Genomic DNA, 25,965 nt, shown 5'->3' on the forward strand with positions numbered 1-25,965 from the left:
CACACAGGAGAGGTGCCCATTTGCTTCTCCACCCCTCCCCCTCTCCCTCCTCCCTGTCTCTCTCTTCCTCTCCCGCAGCCAGGGCTCCATTGGAGAAAGGTTGGCCAGGGCACTGAGGATGGCTCCGTGGCCTCTGCCTCAGGTGCTAGAATGGCTCTGGTTGTAGCAGAGCAACTCCCCAGATGGGCAAAGCATCACCCCCTGGTGGGCATGCCGGGTGGATTCCAGCCGGGCACATGCGGGAGTCTGTCTGACTGCCTCCCCGTTTCCAGCTTCGAAAAAAAAAAAAAAAAAAAAAAAAAAAAAAAAAAAGGAACAGAGAGCAAAGCACATAGCTGGCTATCGATAAATGGTTCTTCATCAGCAACCCTGAAACTCTTGTTCGCCCTAGCGGGCTGGTGAATGATGATGTTTTTTTCTGCCTGCTGAATCCGAGCTGAAAGAAGACTAGAGACCATAACGATGATGCATGCGCAGGACCAGCCTGGATGGACGATGCAGAGAGGAAGCGCCAACCCACCTGCGCTTGAGGACAAACACCGGGCTCCTGGGAGTAGCTTTTAAACGGCATTGTTATGTGGCTCTGGCGCCACCTGGTGACTCTTCTCAGAATTTCCCCGCAACTCCAAAGACTGCAACAGACTGTTTGGCCAAACACCACTCAAGAGAGGGCTCAGCTGATGAATCCACAAAATCGGAAAAATTCTTTAAGGTCTTAAATATGTAGCTCAGCAAATGTGAAAGCAAGAAAGAGACTACCCGTTATAAAAAAAAAATGAAGAACAAGAGAGCCAGATATTTCCATTTGGAAGCAACATTCACACAAGCAGCCAGGACAAATTCCAGCCAGAGTAAACTTGAATGGACCAAGATGGCCTCCGTCTGGTTGAAGCAGCTCACTATTTGAATACATTGTTTATTGGTGATTTTACTTCACAACAACAGAAGTTGTACTGCTCTTCATGTGTGATGCCGTGTGGGCACTGTGGCAGTCAGGGAGGGGTGCCCCGTGCTGTGTCCGGTGGGGACGATCAGGGGAAAACAGAGTCTCCGAAGGGGTTAAACTGCATGCAACAGACTGAGAGCAATCGTCCTTTTCCGGTCTGGTTCCAGAGAGGCCTCCCTCAGAGGGCTAGAGCTGAGCCCTGAACAGGTGAACGGAGACTTGGCTACTGAAGTCAGTGGATCAATTTTGAAATAAGGACATGCTTTCAGAAACCATCTGACAGCAAACACCTCTTCAACTCTTGGAGCAATCTCGTTAGTAAACGAAGGGGATATAAAATAATATTTTTATTGTCTTTCTTAGAGATATAATTTGATGAGTTTCCAAACTAGCTAGTTGGTCCAAAATAGTATTTCAATTAAAAAAGTATGTGAGTTTGAGTGTGTGTGTGTATGATCACTCTACAGTACACTATCCCATACATACTGTCCTATATACTGTATACCAGTACATTTACAGTCCTAGGTGGTAGGATAGTTCAAAATATTTTGGTTCCATAACTCAATCAATTCTATCTTTACCAGATGGATCTTATGGAGAAACTTTTATTAGAGTATTTAGGCACTTGGTGATGTTCAAATCAATCCAGCTTAAATTGACTTTCATGTCCCCAAATTATAGTAGTTGAGGCACAAGGAGAATGGAAAAGAGGAGAGGCAGGGGCCAAACGTTGTGGTTCTTTGAGGCAACCATTTTAGATCCGTAACTCCGGTGTCGCCCGGGTACACGAGGAGTTCTGGTTTTCTCTGCTCCTGAGAAGGATGGGGACACACGACTAGGGAGGTCACTCTGCAGAATGGGAGCGTTCCAACCTGGAGGCTCTGGTTGGCAGGACGTGGTCTCACTGGCCACGTGGTCAGACACCCAAATATGCCTTCACCACGCATCCCACACTCTTTCCCTCCCCGATGGCAACAGGGTAGGAAGGGTGGGAACCCCAGTTCTAGACGGTACTGAGGCTCAGTTATGCCATGGCTGTCAGGCTGGATGGAAAGTTCTTCACCGTTTGAACGTGTCTCCTCCTCTGTAAAGCAGAGGCAACGGGAATGACATCACAGGATGGTGAAGAGGATTGGAGCTAACGTAGCTAAAATATCCAGTACTGCCTGACCTGGACACACGGTAAGCATTCAATAGGTTTCAATAGGTTCTCAACCTTTCTCTCTCTCTTTCTCTTTCTTTCTCTCTCTCTCTCTCTCTCTCTCTCTCTCTCTCTCCCTCTCCCCCTCCCCCCCTCTCTCTCTCTCTCTCTCTCACACACACACACACACACACACATGTGTTCTTCAAGCCTTGTTCAAAGAAAACAACGGGCTGTGACCAATTTTTTTCCTGTTTGGGTGTTGAGGCTGCTATAATAATCATTCTCTAGGTCAGACCACTAGTGTTTACTTAAGGGTCATGTACTTCTTTCTCATAACTAAGGAAATCAAGGAGAACGACTCATCTAGAAAAATAAAGAAGTATGTGAGATATTACCAAGCCAGAGGGCATTTGAAATCGTCTGCCTTACTGCCTTTAACCATTAGTGATCTTAAATCTTTTTTGTTATTTGTTCTCAATAAGAGGTTGCAGAGATGATGCTGTTTTTTCTTTTCTTTGTTTTTTCTTTTCTTTTTTTTTAACTTCTTGGTCTCTATCTTTTGTTTTGTTTTGAATTTGTTTTTAAGACATTTGTAGTGTGTTAGCTGGCATGCCAGGCAAGATACACGGCACATTTCCAACACTCCAGCTCTGGGGGCACAGAGGGGATGGCTCAGACCACTGCCCCCTGTTGGCTGCCAAGGGCTTTTAAACAAGAAGGTAGTAACCAACCTGCAATCCGCAGCGGGTACCTGGGGCTTATTTAAATGTTGGTTCTCCCCTCATACACTGTTGGTGGGAATGTAAAGTAGTACAACCACTATGGAGGAAAGTATGGTGGTTCCTCAAAAAACTGCAAATAGAACTACCTTATGACCCAGCAATCCCTCTACTGGGTATATACCCCAAAACCTCAGAATCATTGATACGTAAAGACACATGTAGCCCCATGTTCATAGCAGCATGGTTCACAGTGGCCAAGACATGGAAACAACCAAAAAGCCCTTCAATAGAAGATTGGATAAAGAAGATGTGGCACATATACACTCAGCCATAAGAAAGGATGACATTAGATCATTTATAGCAAAATGGTGGGATCTTGATAACATTATACAGAGTGAAATAAGTAAATCAGAAAAAAACAAGAACTACATGATTCCATACATTGGTGGAACATAAAAACGAGACTAAGAGACATGGACAAGAATATGGTGGTTACCAGGGGTGGGGGGAGGGAGGACGCAGGAGGGAGGGAGGGAGAGATTTAGGGGAAGGGGGAGGGGCACAGAGAAAACTAGATAGAGGTGACGGAGGACAATCTGACTCTGGGCGAGGGGTATGCAACATAATTTAATGACAAGATAACCTAGACATGTTTTCTTTGAATATATGTACCCTGAATTATTAATGTCATCCCATTAACATTAATAAATAAATAAATAAATAAATGTTGGTTCTCTAGCCCTATGTCATGTTTCTTCTCTTCCGTTGTTTTACATATTTTCTATAATCATGTCATTTTCCTGATTTCTTTGCTCTGCATTTCAGAAGACTTTGCAAGCTCTCTCTCATCTGCCTGGAAGAAGGCTGTCTTTGCCGTGTCCTTACGTAGACTTGACCTCTTCATGTTAGGCCCCTGGGTGCTCACACATGCTAATCCCTGACAGATACTGCTGTTCGCTTACTAGCAGCCATTCCTCATTTGCTTCCTTGCTAATAGAAATCTGATTTAGTCCAGATATCAGATGAGTAACAGGATGTTAAAGGCAAGAAGGCACTTCACCCAGTCCTAATATTTATGTTTCATATAAATCATTTATGTAACCTCAGTTCTCTTATCTAAGGACGAGCTGCATGGGCTGAGTGGTGGGATGTCAAGATACATTCTTTGAGGACTTCTTGATAAGATTTGCTTTCTTCACAGTATAAAAATGTTATAGGGAAAGGGCTACACACACACACACACACACACACACACACACACCATTTATTTTCTACTCTGCCTCTTCCTTTCCCTCACGAAGCCTGTTGAGAATCAATGGCAACCTTACAGCAAAGTTCTATGAGCCGCCATTTTGAAACCATGAAGGAAAGACCAGCAGTCACAGACACTCACCCAAAGCTCACATCCCAGTGCTAATGAACAAGTCTGGAACCTCAGCTTCTATCTCTAAACATCTCTTTAGGCTCAGCCTAAATGCCATTACTGGCTATGGGATTGCTACCTGTGCCATCTCTGCCTCGTGCCTGTGCCTTCAGCACACTGGCGGCTGCTGTGGCCACGCCCTGCCCTTCCCTGAGCGATGGCTCCGAGCCACCTGGCGGCCACAGCCTGCAAGCTGATGGCTAGGGTACAAAGGAATGAAGAAAACGAACCAAGAATGGCCTCCTGTTATGAGAGTAGTCCTGAAAAAGATCCTTCTTACTTGTAATAGTCTTTTCCCTTCTGCCTCCACACTAGGTTGCTGTTATTGGTCTCTTTATAAGAGATTAGAAAACTGAGAATTAGAGAATTTAAGTGACTTTCCAAGAGCTTTAGGGCTTGTTTGTTTATTTATGAGGCTTATTTTATAAATTATACAGCTCTGTGCGGGAAGAATGAAATCTGAATGCTTAGCATGGTTCACAAGACCCTACTTGATGTTATCTTATCTCCCAGTCCCACCAACACTTTTTACTTAAAATCTCTCAGATATTTTTTTTCCACATTTTTCCGAAGCTGGAAATGGGGAGGCAGTCAGACAGACTCCCGCATGCGCCCGACTGGGATCCACCCGGCATGCCCACCAAGGGGCGATGCTCTGCCCCTCTGGGGCGTCGCTCTGTTGCATCCAGAGCCATCCTAGCGCCTGCGGCAGAGGCCACAGAGCCATCCTCAGAGCCCGGGCCATCTTTGCTCCAATGGAGTCTTGGCTGTGGGAGGGGAAGAGAGAGACAGAGAGGAAGGAGGGGGGAGGGGTGGAGAAGCAGATGGGTGCTTCTCCTGCGTGCCCTGGCCGGGAATCAAACCCGGGACTCCTGCACGCCAGGCCGACACTCTACCACTGAGCCAATCGGCCAGGGCCAAAATCTCTCAGATATTTGAGAGTTTTTTTCTCTCCTTGTCTTTGTTCAGACCACACCGCAGTCTGGAATGTTCTTCCTCCTCCCTTCTGCTTGGATGAACCCTGTTTCTCAGAGCAGTACTGAGACATCACTTTCTCTTGAAAGTGTTGTCTGTTCTTCACCTCGGCTGGGCATGCTACCTACTACGCTTGCATCGAGTGTGTATGTGCCTATTTCTTGCACACATTGCCAGTGCCCTGGGAACTAAGACTCGGTCATCTTCACTGCTGCATCCTCTGAGCCTAGAGCAGACATGGGTGCTTCCCTTAGGAGTGGACCTCCCTCACCCTCATCCATGGGAGCACACCTGATTTCACCTGAACTTCCGCTCCACATTGTGTATTGGATGTTCCAGAGCTTGAGGCAGGGAACTGACAATGGTGAAAGCTTCCTAGATGACTATAATGCACATTCCTGGTGACGAATCGAAACATTACGCATTTGATGCTATGGCTGAGTCATTCTTAACCAATTCCTGGATCAGTAAACTCAAAACTAAAAAACACAACACAGTAACAAAAAATGTGCAACATTCTTCAACTAGTTGTACAGACTAACTCAGTTTAGTCACAGTCATTGAAGCCAAGTGTACTTTCTGGAAACCTCGAGTAAAACAAAGGCAGCAAATCATCAGTTAGCCAGGGCGTCCACAGGCTTACAGAGTGTTCCAAGCTCAGTCATAGCATCGAATTGTACAGGAATGAGCTAGGCTCCCGCCCCGTATGAATTTCTATAGTCCCGACACAGCATATCTATTTGATATTTTTTATCGGAGTTTAGAAGAAATTGCTGGTTTAAGAAAGAAAAGCAGTACACCAAAATAAGAGTAAGGATGAAAGGCACACTTTATTCAAATGAAACGTCTATTCCTGATAAATTCATCTGGAGTGTGTGTGTGTGTGTGTTAAATTCCTTACAAACCAAAGTGCTTTTGGGGATATAGGAGCTTCAGAATGAAGAAAACAGGTCGCTGGCAGATGTCTTGCCCCGGGACAGAAAACAAAGTGAAATTCCAGATGGCATCCTGGGGCTAGCAGAGGAAATTCACTAATAATTTTAGATTGGAGGGGTAAACATTCACTCCACGGACTATCCGGAATATGGAGCAAGACAGAGTCCTTTAATTAACAGTCAGAGATGGTGCTGATAATTTACAGCGAAATAACTTAGATGTATTGAAATACAAACAGGGAAAGGAAGCTCTGAATTTGGAGAAAATCAACTTTCTATCCACAGAGCTACAGTTAGCAAGGGGGAGCAAGAGTATAAAATGTATGTTAAACTGGACGTTAAGCAGGGACCTCCATGTTTTAAGGGGATGCTGTACTCTTGAAGGAATCTGAAAGGACAGAGAAAAAGCTGTTGAAACAATTGGGCATGACGATAATTCTAAAAGATCAGTGCACTGTGGTAGAAAGGGCACACGATTTGAGGTTGTTGAGACTTCCAGTTAAAGCCTGGCTTGTTCACACTCACTTGGGACCCTGAGACCCAAGTCTCAATGCCTTTATTTTTTATAGCAGCAATTATTAACATTCTTTTCTGTTGTTACAAATTTGAATAAAGTAACATAATAAACTACCTGAGCTAGAGTAGTTTAGCTCAAAATCATACCGGGGCAGGCAGCTTACAGCTGTTCTTATGGAAATTAACACCATCATCAGTAAATAAGAGTCCACAACTGCTTCTGCATACTCACGACGATGAACTTGCTACTGCCCGCCCTGTACAATGGTGATGAGCTTCTACCCTTCTCCAAGCACTTCTGTTTGTTTGATTTGACCTTCACAGGATAGGCATTACTTCCCTCTCTAACAAATTCAGAAACAGTTTGAGGGGCAATGGGATTTCAAAGTCAAAAATGGTTCAAATAGTTGTGAGACAGTTGGCCCCAGGGTCACAGTTTCTGGCTTTTCCCAGAGGTCCCAGGGTGGTGAGAGGAAGACTGCGGGTGGGATAGATTGTGAGGAGAGATGCATTAGTGTACAGGACCTTCCTGAATGCCAGCTGGTGCCGGCCCTCTGAGAACCAGGATCAGGGCAGGAGAAGGAAGTGAAATCGCTCAGACGCGCAGCGGCTCTCTGAACACTGGGGCAGAGCAGCAGGGTTCAGAGAGGTTTCTAATGCAGGAGGCAGTGTCGGGCCAGAGATGCCGAGGTCATTCGACTACCCGCAGTAAAACAGAGAGGGGGCTAGTGCTTCCTGAGCTCGGAGAGCTGACGGGTAAGCTGGAAGAAAGGAATCTTTAGAATTCTGCCAGTGGGCAATTCCCAAAGTCATGTGGAATGGAAAGTTTTTATTCTACCTCCAAAATCTCTGCAGCAAGTTGAGACACTGCCCAGACCTCAATGACTGGCAAATTAAATCCCCTCAGCCTCCATCCTGCTAATCTGACAAAAGAGTAATGTCCTTTCCTTGGAGCAAAAGTGTTCTTTTCAGGAGGTCTGCACTATAATTTTCTTACATATAATCTCTGGTGTTCAATTAAAAACTAGGAGAAAGTAAAAGGGCTAAAAAAAAAAAAAAAAGGAAAAGAAAAATGTAACCCATAATTAAGATAGAAGACAGTCAATAGAAAAAGAACCAGGGCAATGGCCCAAATGTAAAAATGATCAGGAAATGATTTTAAAATGACAATGATAATTATGCTTACAGATGGGTGGGGAAGGAAGACAACATGAGGGAAGAGAGAAGTGATTTCAGCTGATCCACAAAAATCAATAAAGGAAAAACACTTGGAATGGAAAAGACAATCAGAAATCAGAGACGAAGATTTCATTGGGGGTTAAAGAGCACACGGCACCAAAGGAGAAAGAAACAGTCAATCTGAAGACAGGTCAATGCATAGACTCTAGAGCAGGATCTTAAAGAGGATTTTAAATCTCCAGGGTTCATTGTAACACTGTTCACAATAGCCACCATCAAATGAGTGAATGGGTAACGAAAATGGGGTCTATACATTCAATGGAATATTATTCAACCTCAGGAAAGAAGGAAATCCTGCCATTTGTAACAACACAGACGAACCTGAAGAGCATTATGCTGAGTGAAGTAAGCCAGCTACAGAAGGACAAATGAAGTCCCTAAAATAGTCAAACTCACAGAAGCAGAGGGTGGAATATAGTGGCTGTCAGGGCCAAGTGGAGGGGACATGGGGGTTTGTTGCTCCATGGGTATGAAGTTTCAGTTACACAGAGGAGTAAGTCCCAGTGACCTCCTGTACAACATAGTACCTGCAGTTAAGAATACTGCACTGGACACCATAGTTTTCACTCCATAAGATGCACCTGGCCATAAGACACACCTAGGGTTTTAAGGAGGAAAATAAGAAAAAAATATTCGAGACCAAATGGTATGTTAAAATATTTAATAAAATACCGTATTTTTTGCTCCATAAGATGCACAGGCATTTTCCCCTCCACTTTTGGGGGGAAAAAGTGCATCTTATGAAGTGAAAAATACGGTACTTAAAAATTTATTAAGATGGTAGATCTCATAGTAAATCTTCTTACCACAATTTTAAAAAACCTAAAACGGAAAATGAGGGGAAAAAAACCTTTAAAAAATAGTTATGTATGATATTTGGAAGACATAATGTAATGGTTTCCAATGCATGTACTGTGCATCTGTGCCTATGGAGACTAGAAAGAGGACAGATACTGGTCACATCTGAAAAGATGGTGCCTGAGAAGTTTCCAAGTTGAAAAATACCAACCCGAATAGCCAAGAAGCCTAGTTAACTCAAGCACGATAAATGCAAGGAAAATCATACCCAGGAAATAGTCAAACTAAAAAAAAAAATTGCAAGATACATAGGATGTCTTAAAAGCAGCCATTTTTGGATCTACTTAGGAGCCTTCTCTGCCCTCCCCATGAGAACTCATTAGGTCAGCAATGCACTTTTTTACACCTATTGATGTGTATAAGTGGTGTCATCAGCCTCCTCGGCATTCAAACTAGATTTTGGGTGGAGGAGTCCAGCCCTCACCTCTAGCTTGACTACAACACAAACAATAGTAACCGTCATCAAACATGCACAGCAACAGGTCTGTCATCCATTCCCACTGGGGGGGCGACATGGTACGAGCTCCATGGAAGAACTTCCGGCAGATCCTTATGAAGTCACACATGCAACTCCCTTTCTCGCCAGCGTTTTCCTCAACTAGATATTTTCCTGAGAAAAGGAAAACAGGTACCCAGAATGACTTACTCAAGAATGTTCACAGCAACGTTATTCCTAATAGATGGCAAACAACCCAATTGTCCATCAATAGTATAATGGACAAATTGTGGTATGTTCATGGAATTGAATACTAATGAAAAACATCACACAACTTACTTGGGTGGATCTCAAAAATATTATGTAGGGAATAAAAAGAACAACAACAGGCTCATAAGAATCCATATGGTACAAGGCCAGACCGTTGAAGACCAAGAACAGCCCATTTGGAGATCAGAAATAATTGCCTCTCTTGGGAAGCAGGCAGGTGGAATTAATTGTTTGGAAAGAGGTCCGAAGGAATTTTTGGTATGGTGCAAAAATTCTGGATCATGTTTCCTTTGGGGTTGCCATGTGTATATAAAATTGTAACCTTGTTTATCTGAACAGTTATACAAACCTAGGTTTAAAGCAGGGAAGAAAAGCCAAGAATACTACACATTGGGATAATTAATATGTTAAATGTGCTAATAAGTGCCCCTCATGCAGCACGTGTGCGCTTGCCTCAAGGGCACTGTGCAGCACAGGACATAATGCCGCAGAGAAGGAATTGCATTTATAGTCCTGTTTGTCATTTGAAGAGTCCAGAAATGTAGACAGCTCCTCAGTCTATGCAGTGGTGCAGCTGGAAAGAAAATTCTACTCTTTTGATACAAGTCTCATAAAGACCCCCCCTGTGGGAAGTATATCATGTGATGTTTGTAGATGGATCTTTATCTTCATGTGGCTTTGAGCACTGATGCGTGAAGGGCGTGGGTTCCGTCCACGGAAGCTTGCATTGCATGACTGTTCCCAATGTGAGGGACACTGCCTGCTCGTTAGGGTTCTGGGCCCTGGATACATTCTGGAAGTCCTTTCACTGGCCAGCCAATGATTCTAAGCACCAGCACCGAAACACTCATGGCATCTTAGAGGACGATGCAATGGATTACAGGACCAGTTCCTCAACTGTTCAAAATGCTAGCAATTCACATCCCTGAGGCCACATGCGTAGAACTTTTCTCTTCTGCCACGGATGGCTAATAAAATACTTTTAATTATATTATGCAATCATCCCAAAGAAAATAAATAGCTTTCAGCTGCTGAGTTTCCTTTCAATGACCTGATTAAAATGCATCTAAGGAAATAGGGTCCAGATGTCCTTGTCATTAACTGATAAGATATTGCTAGTAATCTTTACTGATTGCTGAAATTATTGGAGAAATGCAAATAAGAAAAGAGCAATGTCTTAATGCCAAACACACACACACACACACACACACACACACACACACCCCACAATGTCTCCTATAAGCTGTGTCTTTTGAGAATTTTTCTTTTCTTTTTTTTTATTTTTCTGAAGTTGGAAATGGGGAGGCAGTCAGACAGACTCCTGCATACGCCTGACTGGGATCCACCCGGCATGCCCACCAGGGGTCGATGTTCTGCCCATCTGGGGCGTTGCTCTGCTGCAACCAGGGCCATTCTAGCGCCTGAGGCAGAGGTCATGGAGCCATCCTCAGCACCCGGGCTAACTTTGCTCCAATGGAGCCTTGGCTGCGGGAGGAGAAGAGAGAGACAGAGAGGAAGTAGAGGGGGAGGGGTGGAGAAGCAGATGTGTGCTTCTTCTGTGTGCCCTGGCCGGGAATCGAACCCGGGACTCCTGCATGCCAGGCTGACGCTCCACCACTGAGCCAACCAGCCAGGGCCGAGAATTTTTCTTTTAATATTCCTACATATTTTCCCTGGAGTCTGACAGTCACTCTGCTATCTGTCTCTTCTTCTTCACTGAGAAGAAATTACTGCAGAGATGACAGGCACGCTCTTTATAAATAGTGTTGATTTCAGGCAAAATGGTGAAATAGGGTAAGTTGACTTCTAATGCTTCACATGGTTGGTTCATAGAATACTTATTTTTATTTTGAGTTTCTAAATATATGTTAATTCTTACTCAGATTGTGATACTAGCTACTATCTTTGCCACGACCTCCGTGTGCTCTGTCCATCATTTTGTAAGACACCTCCAGGGTCATATTTCTAGGACACGCCTGTCACCATGCCCCCACTCTGACCAAATACCTCTAATCGCACCTGAACCTACTGCAGACATTCACAGAATAGCAGAATTCTGGGACACGGGAAAGGGGAGATAGGGCCAGAGGTCAGCAAACTTTTTCTCTAGAGACAGTAGATAAAGTTTCAGGTTTGGCAGGCCATAGAGCCTCTGTTGTTGTCGCATCCACAGGCAGTATGTAAATGAATGGGTGTGGCTCTGTTCCCATGAAACTGTATTTCCAAAAAGAGACAGTAGGTCAGATTAGACCCACAGGTTATATTTGATGACCTCCAAGCAGTTGACCAACAATGTGGTCTGAGATAAAGCTGAGCTATTGAATCCTGAAAAATTTATTCTTTTTAAAAAAAATTTTAATATTTTTTTATTTTGAAACTAAATTTAGTGGGGTCACATTGATCGATAAGAATATGTAGGTTTCAGGTGAACATCTCTACAGCATTTGAACTGTTGATTGTGTTGTGTGCCTATCTCCCACAGTCAAATCATTTTCTGTCACTGAATATTTGTCCCTCTTTATTCCCCTCCCCTCCACCCCATGCCCCATGGAAAACTTATTTCCTACTTCCTGAAAATGATCGCCATAGTTCCTAAATTCACTCTCCCAAGAAAACCCCCACAAAGTTTGTCCACAACATGTGAAACACAGTCTAAGAAGCCCCTTCCGCATGTGTGGGCACAGCTCCCATGTATTATATATTACTAATCAAACTCCTCACCCCTGACAGAATGAAATATACCTACAAGCATACTTCTAAACTCTAACTAAATGTTAAAGCTGTCTTACTAATAAACTTGGAAGGATGCCCCAGACCACCTTATAAGGATGGATCTAACTCTAGAATTCTCACTATACCCTTTGTTGACAAAACAGTCCTTGCATTGGGAAACAAAGAATCGAATGAAGTGTTAATTGTCCTCAAACCTTCCTCCAGGGACAGAACAATCTGAGCTGGCAGGTTACAACATGCAGCAATGATTTTGTTTTATACCCTCAGTTGAGGATGGCAAAAAAATAAGAAATAAATTGAAATAAAAACAGGAAACACTGTAGATAACTTCAATATCGAGTTATCCATCTGGATGTTCCATCCTTATGTTAAATCCAACATGTGTAAACCATAATGTTTCTCTCCCCAAATATTTCCTTCCTGTGGTTTTCCTAGTCATCTGGTATAAAGATTATAAGTATGAGGAGGAAGGCATAAATTAATACTGGAGGGCAGCTAGCATTTTCTTTTTAAAGGCAGAATTCCTTATGGCATTCTGTCTGTGCTAGTTTGTTATTGTTCGTGGTTTTTCGTTTTTGTTTTTTTTGCAATAAAAAGGAGACAAAATCACTCTCCAAAAAGCTGAAGCTAGAATGTTCCTCAGTGAGAATGAAGGTAATCAGCATAGATGACTCTACTACTCTTATCTCTGTTAAAGTCACACTATTCCCTGAGTCACAGAAAGGAGGGCCCTCTGGCAGAGATCACAGTGTCTCTAGGGACAAAGATATTGTGCAAGAATTTCCAAAGGTGAACCAATCATCACCCACTCTCTACATGCTTGCTTGCAATGAGATCTTGCCTCTTTCCCCATCAAGATGTAAAGTTTTAGACTCCCCTGGAATCTGATCTGGCCTTTGACTTTGACCAATAGGATGCAGCAGAAAAGATGAACTGTGACTTCTGGGCCGGATCCATAGTGGCCTCGTGGCTTTCATTTTCCCTTGGAACCCTGTGCTATGATGTATAGAAGTCACACCATCTTCCTGGAATGGCCGTGTGGAGAGAGAGGCTCCTGGTTACTCTAGCCATCCCATCTGATGAACCAAATGAGCAAGGCCATCTTGGAGTACCCTGCCCCCTGCGAACCTTCAGATAATGGCAACAGCAGGAGTCATCTCAGGCCAGGCAGCCCAGAAGACAAACCACCCAGCTGAGCCCATTTCACCTCGCAGAAATATGACAAAAACGAATGCTTGTTAATCAGCAGCAGAATGGCTGGTGCTAATGCCATGTATTTGTTCTGCATGAGCATGAGTAAAATATTTGCAGTTTCAAGGCTCCGGGAAGAAGACGAGCTGAGCTGCTGCACACTGCCTGCCTCCACCCTTCACCATCATGTGGTTTTAACAAACATCAGCGTGCTGCTGTAGATGTTGACTCAGTAGTACCTACTTGTACGGTGCTAGTAATTCAGACAGATTTGCAAATACAGAAAAATTATATATATTTCTGTATGTTTAATTTTCAAAGAAAGTTCATAATTATCATCTTGCTTCTCATTTAAAATACACCAGTGAGATTCATGGGGTTGGTCTCATGACTCACATTACATACTGGAGGGCTCAGAAGGCTAATCACAACTTTCTTAATAAGACAGGTGAGAACTGACACAGCTAAGATCTGGAACCATATCTTCTAAGTTCAGTCTCATAGTTTTTACTACTGTTCTCCTGGGGGTTAAGCTAGCTTAGTTTATGAAAAATAAGAAGATGTATCTGGTACAAACCAAAATTCAATTTCTGCAGATAGGGGTCTGCTGCTACAGACAGATGTTTGCTAATGTCTAGGCTAAAAAAATAAAGATGGTGCAGAGGTCTATTTTTACTGAATTGTGGGTAAATTAAAGTGGTGAGCATAGTGTCTGTTATGTATTAAGTTCTTTAAAAAATTAGTTATTATTTCATATTATTATTCATTCTATACAGTAATTATATAAAAGATCTTCTCTTCCTCTAACCCTCCCTAACACAGAGGGTCCAAGGATCTCAGTGTTCAACTTTCAAGATTGAAGTCACATTTTGGGTGTGAAAATACTGTACAATTTTTGACCTTTGGCACCGTAGTATTTTCAAGTGAGGTTAGATTTTTATCCCTTCTATAAACTGTAATTGAATCTGTATTTTCATAATTTGAGTGCAAATTAAAACACGAGCAGAGATGGTTATGACAATTTTTCGACATCAGGTTTAATTTTGAAGTGAAAAGAAACTTGCTTACTTTTGTAACTTTTTAGTAAAGCATATGACTGCGTCTCTCCAAGAGCTGCTATGGTGGAGCACAGCAGCAGTGTGCTGTGCTTTGGCTGTTCTTGCTAATTCTCTGGCACGCTGGGTTTGTAAAGAGCTTCATGGTTTTCAGTAATTACAGGCACATTAGTTTCCTTGCTTTCTCGCAGACCAGTTTTTCTCTCTTTTCCCCGCTGCTGTCTAGCCGTCTCTGAGCTAGATGCCTGGTCGGATAAGGCAGAGGTTTCATATCCGAGCCCTCCCACCGGCGCCCTGAAGCTCATTTTCTCTCCGATATCTGAGCTCATCTTCCTGTCATATAAATCTTCCTACTCTTTCCATTAGTGTTTTTTTTCTCAGCTATCTTGGCTCTTCTTTTAGGTCTACACCTAGAATATTTAGTGGAAGAGAGGGAGGGAAAAGGGGAGGAGGATCAGGAAGCTATTTTCCAACAAGTTCCCTACTTAGAACAGAGTTCAGCCAGTCATGTGTGTGCCGGTGCAGAGGCGGCATTTGGGTCCCTGCTGTCCTTGTACTAGATGGGCTCTCTCTGTTGCTGACCCGGCGTGGTCCTACTGCAGAGCGTTTCTGACCACACGTTTCCTGACTGCCAGGGGAGAGCAGCTCACAGTGTGTTTCAAACACGTTTTAAGGACTCATAGTCAAAATGTACTGATTTTTTTAAACAGAGGATTTTATTTCTTTTTACCCACAGGGTTTCTGCTGCAAGAAAGATTTGCACCTAGGAGAGTCTCGTAACATAAACTTCACATTGCAAATGCGAAACCAAATCTGAGGTCAAATCACACTTGATTAGATGTTTTAGTTGTAGGGAGATAGTTTTCTGAAATGAGAGACATTTAAGAGCAGTTCTGAGCATTTACTGTAAGGTACAACATTCTTGGAAGACGACATTCAGATAAATTGCATCGATTATAATGAGCGACATCAGACAGTAACAGCCAGTGAAAGCTCAGGAGAGCAGAGTGCAGGTGTTGTCTAAGAATCTGAACCTCTCTATTGAAACGTACTCTAACCTCAGGAAGTTCAAGAATCCTAAAAGTCAATAGACTCAGCGTAGGGATGGGAGAAAGACTCTTCCCCCCTTCACCTGCAGTGAGTTAGATATCAAAGGAATAGCAAGATACGATAGGAGGGATGGGGAAGGAATGGGGAAAAAACAGGAAAGAAGGCTACTTCCATCTGCACCTCTGAGTAAAATCGAGGGAATGAGCTTCTTTGGAGGGGCTGCCAGAGAACAGACCCTGTAAGTCAATCAACCTCGACTTGAATCTCAGGTCTGCAACTTCCCAGCCCTGCGGAGGGCTACCTAAACTTCCTCTGACTCTGTCTCCAATCTGTACCAGAGGACTAATGAAAGAATATTCTTCACATGTTTGCTGTAGCCATGAAATGAATTAATTTGCTCAAGAACCTGGTGCTTGGCACATAATAAGTTTTAATTGAATTGATGGGCTTTTATTGTATAAAGGATGCATGTTATCTGAGGGCAGCGGCAGCAATGAAGACCTGGTTTAATGTGGAGGGCCACTGCTTAATTCAATCTCTGTATTTCTCCCCATTTTTTACAAGTCCCCTAATAACATGTTTTGAGTCTTGCCATTTCAGATCAGTCCTCCAACAGGCAACAGCAATGATCATGCCCTTTCTGAGTCAGTTTTTGTCATCCTTTTTTTTTTTATAAAACCCTCCTTTATGTCCCATTGCCCACGAAACCCAAACCACTAAGGGGGCGCTCAAGCACCCCAGGATGTGGTCTCAACTGTTTCGTGCCTTAGGCTCCGTGCCCCGCTCTCCCCCAGGGTCCCCTCCTGGGTTGATGGTCCTTGCTGTCTGCATGTGCAACTCACGCAGGTCTGGGTTTCACTATCACGTCTATTCCTTTGGCTTTAAACTTCCTCTTAAAGTTTACTTGTGAACACATAAGAAATCTTAGAAGAGATTTTTAAGAAAGAGCAATAATAAAGGTACATGGGATGCTCTCTGTTCTTTAAAAGTCCAGGTGAAGATGCATGACGAACATTATACATTAATATCTGATTTAATTCCAATATATTAGTTTCTTAATTTACTACTCTGAGTGCTTAAAAGGAGGCACATCTTGCTTCAAGTCAATTTGCCACGAATTTAACAGTTTCTTCTCTTCTGAATCTTCTCTTCTTCTTTCCATCTCTTTAGTTGACATCCACATCTATTTGAATGCCTTCTTAGCACTTCTGCAATTGGCCCCTTCTTCTCTGATGCCACAGTCCAGGTCTCGTTATTGGAAATCTGCATTTTCACAAGTGCTCCTGGTCATCCACGTGTTTTTAGCGCAGGTCTTCAGTTGAAGGGCAATGTGGTTTATCTGCTGAACACTCAGTAGTCACTTTGCTGTCACTGGCATGCGGCCCAAGCTCCTTTAGCTGGCGTGGGACACATGGTTTTAGGAGTCTCGGTTACGTCCTTCCTTGCTCCAGGTGTGGATGCACAGCTGGGGGACCATCTGCAAGATGGGCCACCCTCGTGGGTTTGCAACCAGGACCCAGCGGTTGGGGCACAGGGGAACGATCCCATTGCACTGCTCCAGCTGTGGGGAGAGGGGAGTAGGGGAGGGCAATGGGGAGTGACCCCAGTGCCTGTCCTGAAATACTGTCCAGCCAGTCTCCTGGGAACACAACTCAGCTTGAAGGGAAGGGACCACAGTGAGAAAATCACAGATCTCAAAGGTTCTTATAAACAGAAAGAACGTAACCTTTCAGATATTAAGAGAACAAAGTAACAATGGTACGTTAGAAACCTGAGCCCCTGGACTTTATCTGGTCTCATCAGAGCATTCCGGTTTGTAAGACAAAGCAAGATGGGAAGTGGGGTGATATGGGGTCCTGCAGGTCAATGAGGCACCGCGGGAGCAATGTAGAGGGCCTCCCCTTTGTATCCTGATTCCTGCATGATGTGCCAGAGTAGAGTCCTGGGATTGTCCAGGAAGGCTCCGCTCTGCTTTTGATGTTTTGATAAACTCACCGGGATGCCCTGAGCAATCCCCTTCCCCCCAGGAGGCCTCACTTTTCTTATCTGTCAAACAAAGAGTCTTAGAGTAGAAGTTTAGGGTAACCCACATACCAGATACCTTTCTCCACTAAGGAGCACGGATTCTGTCACTCTGCATGTGCTGATGCACCTGCCCTGGGACTCGGAACCAACGGAGGGCACCACTCCCAGAGCCAGCCGCTGCGGGCAACGCAGGGCGCCACTCCCAGAGCCAGCCGCTGCGGGCAACGCAGGGCGCCACTCCCAGAGCTAGCCGCTGCGGGGTGCTCCCATGGCTCGTTCTGCCTCCAAGCTCTTTTCTCGTGTAGCACTGCTGAAAATGTAAGAATTCTCTTCCTTTCAGTCCATGCTCCACCACACAACAAAACCCGAGAGCTCACACACGTACTCGGCTTACGTTACGTGTGACATAACGTCTGTGACTCCCCTAAGAAGGAAGACAACTTGTGAGTAGCAGCCATTTCAGAAGGAAAGAAGGCAGAAAGGGAGAGAGGAGGGGAAGGGGGAAGGGAAGGAGGAAACAGACCCCTCCAATTCTAACTAAATCTAGTTGAGCATACGGACAAAATGCCTGTGACAAACAAAGATTGGTAATTATTTTCAAAAGTAAAGAAGTCAGCATGGCCAGTTGGCTCAGCGGTAGAGCGTCCGCCCAGCGTGCAGGAGTCCCAGGTTCGATTCCCGGCCAGGGCACACAGGAGAAGCGCCCATCTGCTTCTCCACCCCTCCCCCTCTCCTTCCTCTCTGTCTCTCTCTCTTTCCCTCCCGCAGCCAAGGCTCCACTGGAGCAAAGATGGCCCGGGCGCTGGGGATGGCTCCTTGGCCTCTGCCTCAGGCGCTAGAATGGCTCTGGATGCAACAGAGCGATGCCCCAGATGGGCATAGCATCGCCCCCTGGTGGGCATGCCAGGTGGATCCCGGTCGGGTGCATGCGGGAGTCTGTCTGACTGCCTCCCCGTTTCCAGCTTCGGAAAAATGAAAACAACAACAACAACAACAAACAAACAAAAAAAAGAAGTCAGTGGGATTGAACAAGTATAGGAGCCACAGATTAACAGAATTATACAGGGTTCACGTGTCCTGTTCTACAACACACCTCTGCACACTGTATTGTGTGTTCACCCAACAAGTCAAGTCTTCACCCCTCACCACTTATCCCCTGTGGCCTCCCCCTCACAATCACCTTCCTGTGGCCCAAGTCGGTGAGTTTTGTCCTTCTTTTGTCCTGATTTGTCTTCCTCAACAAGTCTCTTTACTTAAGATCTAAACACATTGCCCTTGATAGGAGTCACCCTCCTCTCAAGTAAAGTCATTGTTTTCTTACTTCTGCCCTTTTACCATAGCTATTTGCATTGTGCAAACTTCTTTTTGTATTTCTGGAGGAAAAACAAAGCAAAGCCGAGTCTGGCTGGCCAGTGTTAGCCTGGGGCGTATCTGTCTGGGTAAGGAGAGAAGAACGGGTCTTAGCATCCATAAACAGGGACCCTCTGTGATGAAATACAAGCAGACATCGAGCATCCTTCAGAAGCTCTGGAGAAAACCCACTTTGCTAAGAAATCCCCATGTTCCTGGTTCTCTGCTCTGGCTCAGTGTACACAGTAACAGCTCAGTCATTTTTTTTTTCTTTTGGAGGGAACACAGAGTACCTGTATTTTTGCTGCTTAATTACTCACTCTTAATCAGTAGTTTTGTCTTTTCCAGAAGGTTGGAATCATGCAACATGGACCACTAATACAATTCTATACCTCTTCCCCCTACATGTCATTTAAAACCTAGATCCAGGCCCTAGCCAGTTGGCTCAGTGGTAGAGTGTCGGTCTGGCGTGCAGGAGTCCCGAGTTCGATTCCCGGCCAGGGCACACAGGAGAAGCACCCATCTGCTTCTCCACCCCTTCCCCTCTCCTTCCTCTCTGTCTCTCTTCCCCTCCTGCAGCCAGGGTTCCACTGGAGCAAAGTTGGCCTGGGCGCTGAGGATGGCTCCATGGCCTCTGCCTCAGGCACTAGAATGGCTCTGGTCGCAACAGAGCAGCGCCCCAGATGGGCGGAACATCACCCCCTGGTGGGCATGCCAGTGGATTTCGGTCAGGCACATGTGGGAGTCTGTCTGCCTCCCCATTTCCAACTTCAGAAAAATACAAAACAAACAAACAAACAAACAAAAAACCCCTAGATCGCCTGACCTGTGGTGGCGCAGTGGATAAAGTGTCAACCTGGAAACACTGAGGTTGCCGGTTCGAAACCCTGGGCTAGCCTGGTCAAGGCGCATATGGGAGTTGATGCTTCCTGCTCCTCCCCCCTTCTCTCTCTCTCTCTCTCCTCTCTATAATGAATAAATAAAATCTAAAAAAAAAAATTAAAAAAAAAAAACCCCTAGATCCACATAAAATTGACATTCGGGCATGCTCCATGGATGGCAGAATGTAAGATCCTTCGCAAGCCATTGGGCTGGCTCAGTGATTGCTAGTATGAGGTTCTAAACCATCTTTTTAATAATGTCAGATTCTAAAGCAATGGCAAGTACCTTATAGATATCGTTCAAGTACCTTAGAAACAATAAAGTCAATAAAGTCTTAAAAATAACTTCTAATTCCTGGTTATCTTCCATGGTACAGTAGTGTGCTAATTAATTTATAGTTATCATTTGAATTACTTAAAACAATCCTGCAAATAATTTTCATTTTGCAAATAATAAAATCGATGTTCATAGAGGGCAACAGTATTAATAATGTCATTGTATAGCTGTCGATACTATGCAAATATTTAGAAATGCCCGTCTCTGACTCTGCTGTTTTTCTACACTCCAAGCCTTGTCCGTCTTCTTGACCAGAATTAGACCTTTCTTTTGTTGCCTCACATGATTTAAAAATGTTGGACACTTACCCAAGACTAGGTTTTCTTTTTTTGGGGCTGATTATAATCTTAACAATAAAGGTCTCTAGTTGTTCTTCAGGGGCCATTGAGAAGATATTTCTAGCTGTTCTGTTCCATAATAGCTCTACTACTATCAATAATGCATGTGACAGCCCTCTATAACAGACCTCATTAAAAACGATAACGTTCCCGCCTGACCAGGCGGTGATGCAGTGGATAGAGAGTCGGACTGGGATGCAGAGGAGCCAGGTTCAAAATTCAGAGGTTGTAAGCTTGAGCACAGGCTCATCTGGTTTGAGCAAGGCTCAACGGCTTGAGCCCAACCAAGGTCACTGGCTTGAGCAAGGGGTCACTCGGTCTGCTGTAGCCCCCGGTCAAGGCATATATGAGAAAGCAATCAGTGAACAACTTAGGTGCTGCAATGAAGAATTGATGCTTCTCATCTCTCTCCGTTCCTGTCTGTCTGTCCCTGTCTATTCCTCTCTCTGTCTCTGCCACAAAAAAAAAAAGAAAAGAAAAAAATGACAGTCCCAACAATTCACTCGTGTACCTGACTGTGGACCCACAACACTGTGTGACGACATGTGGACCCCTGCTAGAGGCTGTGCCGCTACACCACATATTGTTGTGTAGATGAAGGGGCCACAAGTTTTTATTGATATATGAGATAATAAAGGAGACAAACTGATGATGAGTGAGTTTAATAACATACTTATTCTGAAGCATATATATATATTTTTTATATTTACTAATACTTTTTATTTATTTTTCCGTTTTTATTAATTGTAATGCAGTGACATTGATAAATCAGGGTACATGTGTTCAGGGAAAACATCTCGAGATTATTTTGACATTTGATACCCCTCACCGAAAGTCAAATTGTCTTCCATCACCTTCTATCTGGATTTCTGTGTACCCCTCCCCTCCCCCGTCCCCTCTCTCTCCTTCCTTGCACCCTAACCCCCATTACCACCACATTCTTGTCCATGTCTCTGAGTCTCATTTTTATTTCTCATCTACATATGGATTCATATAATTCTTAATTTTTTCTGATTTACTTATTTCACTCCGTATAATGTTATCAAGGTCCATCCATGTTATTGTAAATGATCCGATGTCATCATTTCTTATGGCTGAGTAGTATTCCATAGTATATATGTACCATAGGTTTTTTTTTGGGGGGGGTTGTATTTTTCTGAAGTTGGAAATGGGGAGGCAGTCAGACAGACTCCTACATGCACCCGACCGGGATCCACATGGCACGCCCACCAGGGGGCGTCACTCTGTTGCAACCAGAGCCATTCTAGAGGCTGAGGCAGAGGCGCTAGAGCCACAGACCCATCCTCAGTGCCCGGGTCAACTTTGCTCCAATGGAGCCCTGGCTGCAGGACGGGAAGAGAGAGACAGAGAGGAAGGAGAGGGGGAAGGGTGGAGAAGCAGATGGGCGCCTCTCCTGTGTGCCCCGGCTGGGAATCAAACCCGGGACTCCTGCATGCCAGGCCGATGCTCTACCACTGAGCCAACCAGACAGGGCCTGTACCAAAGCTTTTTAATCCACTGGTCTACTGACAGACACTTGGGCTGTATCCAGATCTTTGCTATTGTGAATAATGCTGCCATAAGCATGGGAGTGCATTTCTCCTTTTGGAACAGTTCTATGGTGTTCTTGGGGTATATTCCTAAAAGTGAAATAGCTGGGTCAAAAGGCAGTTCGGTTTTTAATTTTTTGAGGAATCTCCATACTGTTTTCCACAGTGGCTGCACCAGTCTGCATTCCCACCAGCAGTGCAGGAGGGTTCCCTTTTCTCCACAACCTTGCCAACACTTATTCTGTGTTGTTTTGTTAATGAGCACCATTCTGACTGGTGTGAGGTGATATCTCATTGTGGTTTTAATTTGCATTTCTCTAATGATTAGTGATGTTGAGCATTTTTTCATATGCCTATTTGCCATCTGTATGTCCTCTTTGGAGAAGTGTTAATCATTTCTTTTGCCCATTTTTTGATTGGATTCTTTGTCTTCCTGGTGTTGAGATTTACAAGTACTTTATAAATTTTAGTTATTAACCCTTTATCAGACGTATTGTCAAACATGTTCTCCCATTGTGTAGTTTGTCTTTTTATTCTGTTCTTATTGTCTTTAGCTGTGCAAAAGCTTTTTAGTTTGATATAGTCCCATTTGTTTATCCTGTCTTTTATTTCCCTTGCCCGTGGAGATAAATCAGCAAATATATTGCTGCGAGAGATGTCAGAGAGCTTACTGCCTATATTTTTTTATAAAATGCTTATGGTTTCACGACTTACTTTTAAGTCTTTTATCTATTTTGAGTTTATTTTTGTGAATGGTGTAAGTTGGTGGTCTAGTTTCATTTTTTTGCAGGTAGCTGTCCAATTTTCCAAACAGCATTTATTAAAAAGGCTGTCTTTACTCCATTGTATGCTCTTACCTCCTTTGTCAAATATCAGTTGTCCATAGAGCTGTGGGTTTATTTCTGGGTTCTCTGTTCTGTTCCATTGATCTATGTGCCTGTTCTTATGCCAGTACCAGGCTGTTTTGAGTACAATGGCCTTGTAGTATAACTTGATATCCGGAAGTGTGATACCTCCCACTTTATTCCTCTTTTTTAAGATTGCTGAGGCTATTCGTGTTCTCTTTTGGTTCCATATAAATTTTTGGAATATGTGTTCTATATCTTTGAAGTATGTCATTGATATTTTAATTGGTATTGCATTGAATTTATAAATTGCTTTGGGTAATATAGACATTTTAATGATGTTTATTCTTCCTAACTATGAGCACAGTACATGCTTCCACTTGTTTGTATCTTCCTTGATTTATTTTATCAATGCTTTATAATTTTCCAAGTACAAGTCTTTAGTCTCCTTGGTTAAATTTACTCCTAGATACTTTATTTTTTTATTGTAATGGTGAAGGGGATTGTTTCCTTAATTTCTCTTTCTGACTGTTCATTGTTGGTGTATAAAAATGCCTCTAATTTCTGAGTATAAATTTTATATCCTGCCACTTTGCTGAATTCATTTATCAGGTCCAGTAGTTTTATGACTGAGACTTTAGGGTTTTCTGTATACAATATCATATCGTCTACAAATAATGATAGTTTTACTTCTTCTTTCCCAACTTGAATGCCTTTTATTTCTTCTTGTCTGATTGCTCTGGCTAGGACTTCCAGGACTATGTTGAATAAGAGTGGTGAAAGGGGGCGCCCCTGCGTTGTTCCTGATCTTAAGAGGATTGCTTTTAATTTTTTCCCATTGAGTTTGATGTTGGCTGTGGATTTGTCATAGATGGCTTATATCATGTTGAGGTATGTTCGTGTATTCCCACTTTGCTGAGAGTGTTGATCATGAATGGGTGCTGGATTTTATCAAATGCTTTTTCTGCATCTATTGAAATTATCATATCTTTTTTCTCCTTCCTTTTGTTTATGTGATGAATCGCATTGATTGAATTGTGAATATGGTACCAACTTTGCCTCCCCAGAATAAATCCCACTTGATCTTGGTGTATAATTTTTTCTATATAATGTTGGATCTGGTTTGCTAATATTTTGTTGAGGATTTTAGCATCTATATTCATCAGAGATATTGGCCTATAATTTTCTTTCTTTGTGTTGTCTTTGCCTGGTTTTGGAATCAGAATTATGCTCGCCTCATAAAAGGAGCTTGGAAGTCTTTCTTTCTCTTGAATTTTTTGAAATAGCTTGAGAAGGATAGGAGTTAGTTCTTTGAATATTTGGTAGAATTCACTTGTGAAGCCATCAGGCCCAGGACTTTTCTTTGTTGAGTGTTTTTTGATAACTGTTTCGATCTCTTTTGGTGTAATCGGTCTGTTTAGGTTTTCTGATTCTTCCAGATTGATTTTTGGAAGATTGTATGTATCAGGGAATTTGTCCATTTCATCTAGGTTGTCTACTTTTTTGGCATACAGTTCTTCATAGTATTTTTTTTTTACAATATTTTGTATTTCTGTTGTGTCAGTTGTAATTTCTCCACTCTCATTTCTAATTTTATTTATTTGAGTCCTCTCTCTTTTTTTCTTGGTGAGTCTAGTGAAAGGTTCATTGATCTTGTTTACCTTTTCAAAGAACTAGCTCCTAGTTTCATTAATTCTCTGTATTGTTTCTTTAGCCTCTGTGTCATTTATTTCTGCTCTGATCTTTATTATTTCCTTCCTTCTACTACATTTGGGCTTTACTTGCTTTTCTTTTTCTATTTCTTTTAGATGCAGGGTTAAATTGTTTATTTGAGTTTTTTCTAGCTTCTTAAAGTGTGCCTGTAGTGCTATGGACTTCCCTCTCAGCACTGCTTTTGATGTCCCATAAATTTTGAGTTGTTCTATGGTAATTATCATTTGTTCATAGAATTTTTTTTATTTCTTCTTTGACCTCATTCTTAATCCATTTGTTATTTAACAACCTGCTATTTAGTTTCCTTGTGTTTCAGAATTTTTGAGCTTTTCTGTTGTGGTTGATTTCTAGTTTTATGCCATTGTGATCAGAGAAAGTGCTTGATATAATTTCAATCTACTTAAATTTGTTGAGACCACTTTTGTGCCCTAACATGTGGTCTATCCTAGAGAATGTACCATGGGCACTTGAAAATAATGTATATTCTGCTGCTTTAGGGTGAAAGGTTCTGAAGATATCTATTAAATCAAGTTGATCTAGTGTGTCCTTTAAGTCTGTTGTTTCTTTATTAATTTTCTTTCTTGAGGATCTATCTAGTGATGTTTGTGGGTATTGAAATCCATTACTATTATAGTATTGCTATAGGTCTCGCCCTTTATATCCATCAAAGTCTGCTTTATATACTTAGGTGCTCCTATATTAGGTGTGTAGATATTTATATTGGTTTTATCTTCCTGTTGGATTGCTCCCTTTATCATTATGGCGTGGCCTTCTTTAGCTCTTACTATATCGTTTGTTTTAAATTGCATTTTTTTTTTGGTATAAATATTGCTACCATAGCTTTTTTTCATTTCCATTTGCATGAAATGTTTTTATGCTATCTTTTTACCTTCAGTCTATGTGCATCTTTTGTTTTAAGGTGTGCGTTTGTTGTAGACAGCATATGTATGGGTCCTGTTTTCTTATCCATGCAGCTACCCTATGTCTTTTGATTGGATCATGTAATCCATTTACATTTAAGGTTATTATTGATATGTAGTTGTTTATTGCATTTTATTCTTTAAAGCTGTATACCTCTTTTGCTATATTGTTTTCCCAGTTTGATCTGTTTACAATAGCCCCTTAACATTTCCCGCAGCATGGCTTTGGTTGTAACGAATTCTTTGAGTTTTTTATTTTTTTCTGGGAAGCTTTTTTATTTCTCCTTCAATTTTAAATGATAGCCTTGCTGGATAAAGTAGTCTTGGTTGTAGGTTCTTGTTCTGCATTACTTTGAATATTTCTTACCATTCCCTTCTGCCCTCAAGTGTTTCTGTTGAGAAGTCTGATGTCATCCTTATGGGGGCTCCTTGTAGGTGATAGTCTTTTTTTCTCGAGCAGCTTTTAATATCTTCTCTTTATTACATAGCTTTGGTATTTTAATTATGATGTGT

This window comes from Saccopteryx bilineata, chromosome 6, assembly GCF_036850765.1.
Source record: "Saccopteryx bilineata isolate mSacBil1 chromosome 6, mSacBil1_pri_phased_curated, whole genome shotgun sequence".
Lineage (NCBI taxonomy): Eukaryota > Metazoa > Chordata > Mammalia > Chiroptera > Emballonuridae > Saccopteryx > Saccopteryx bilineata.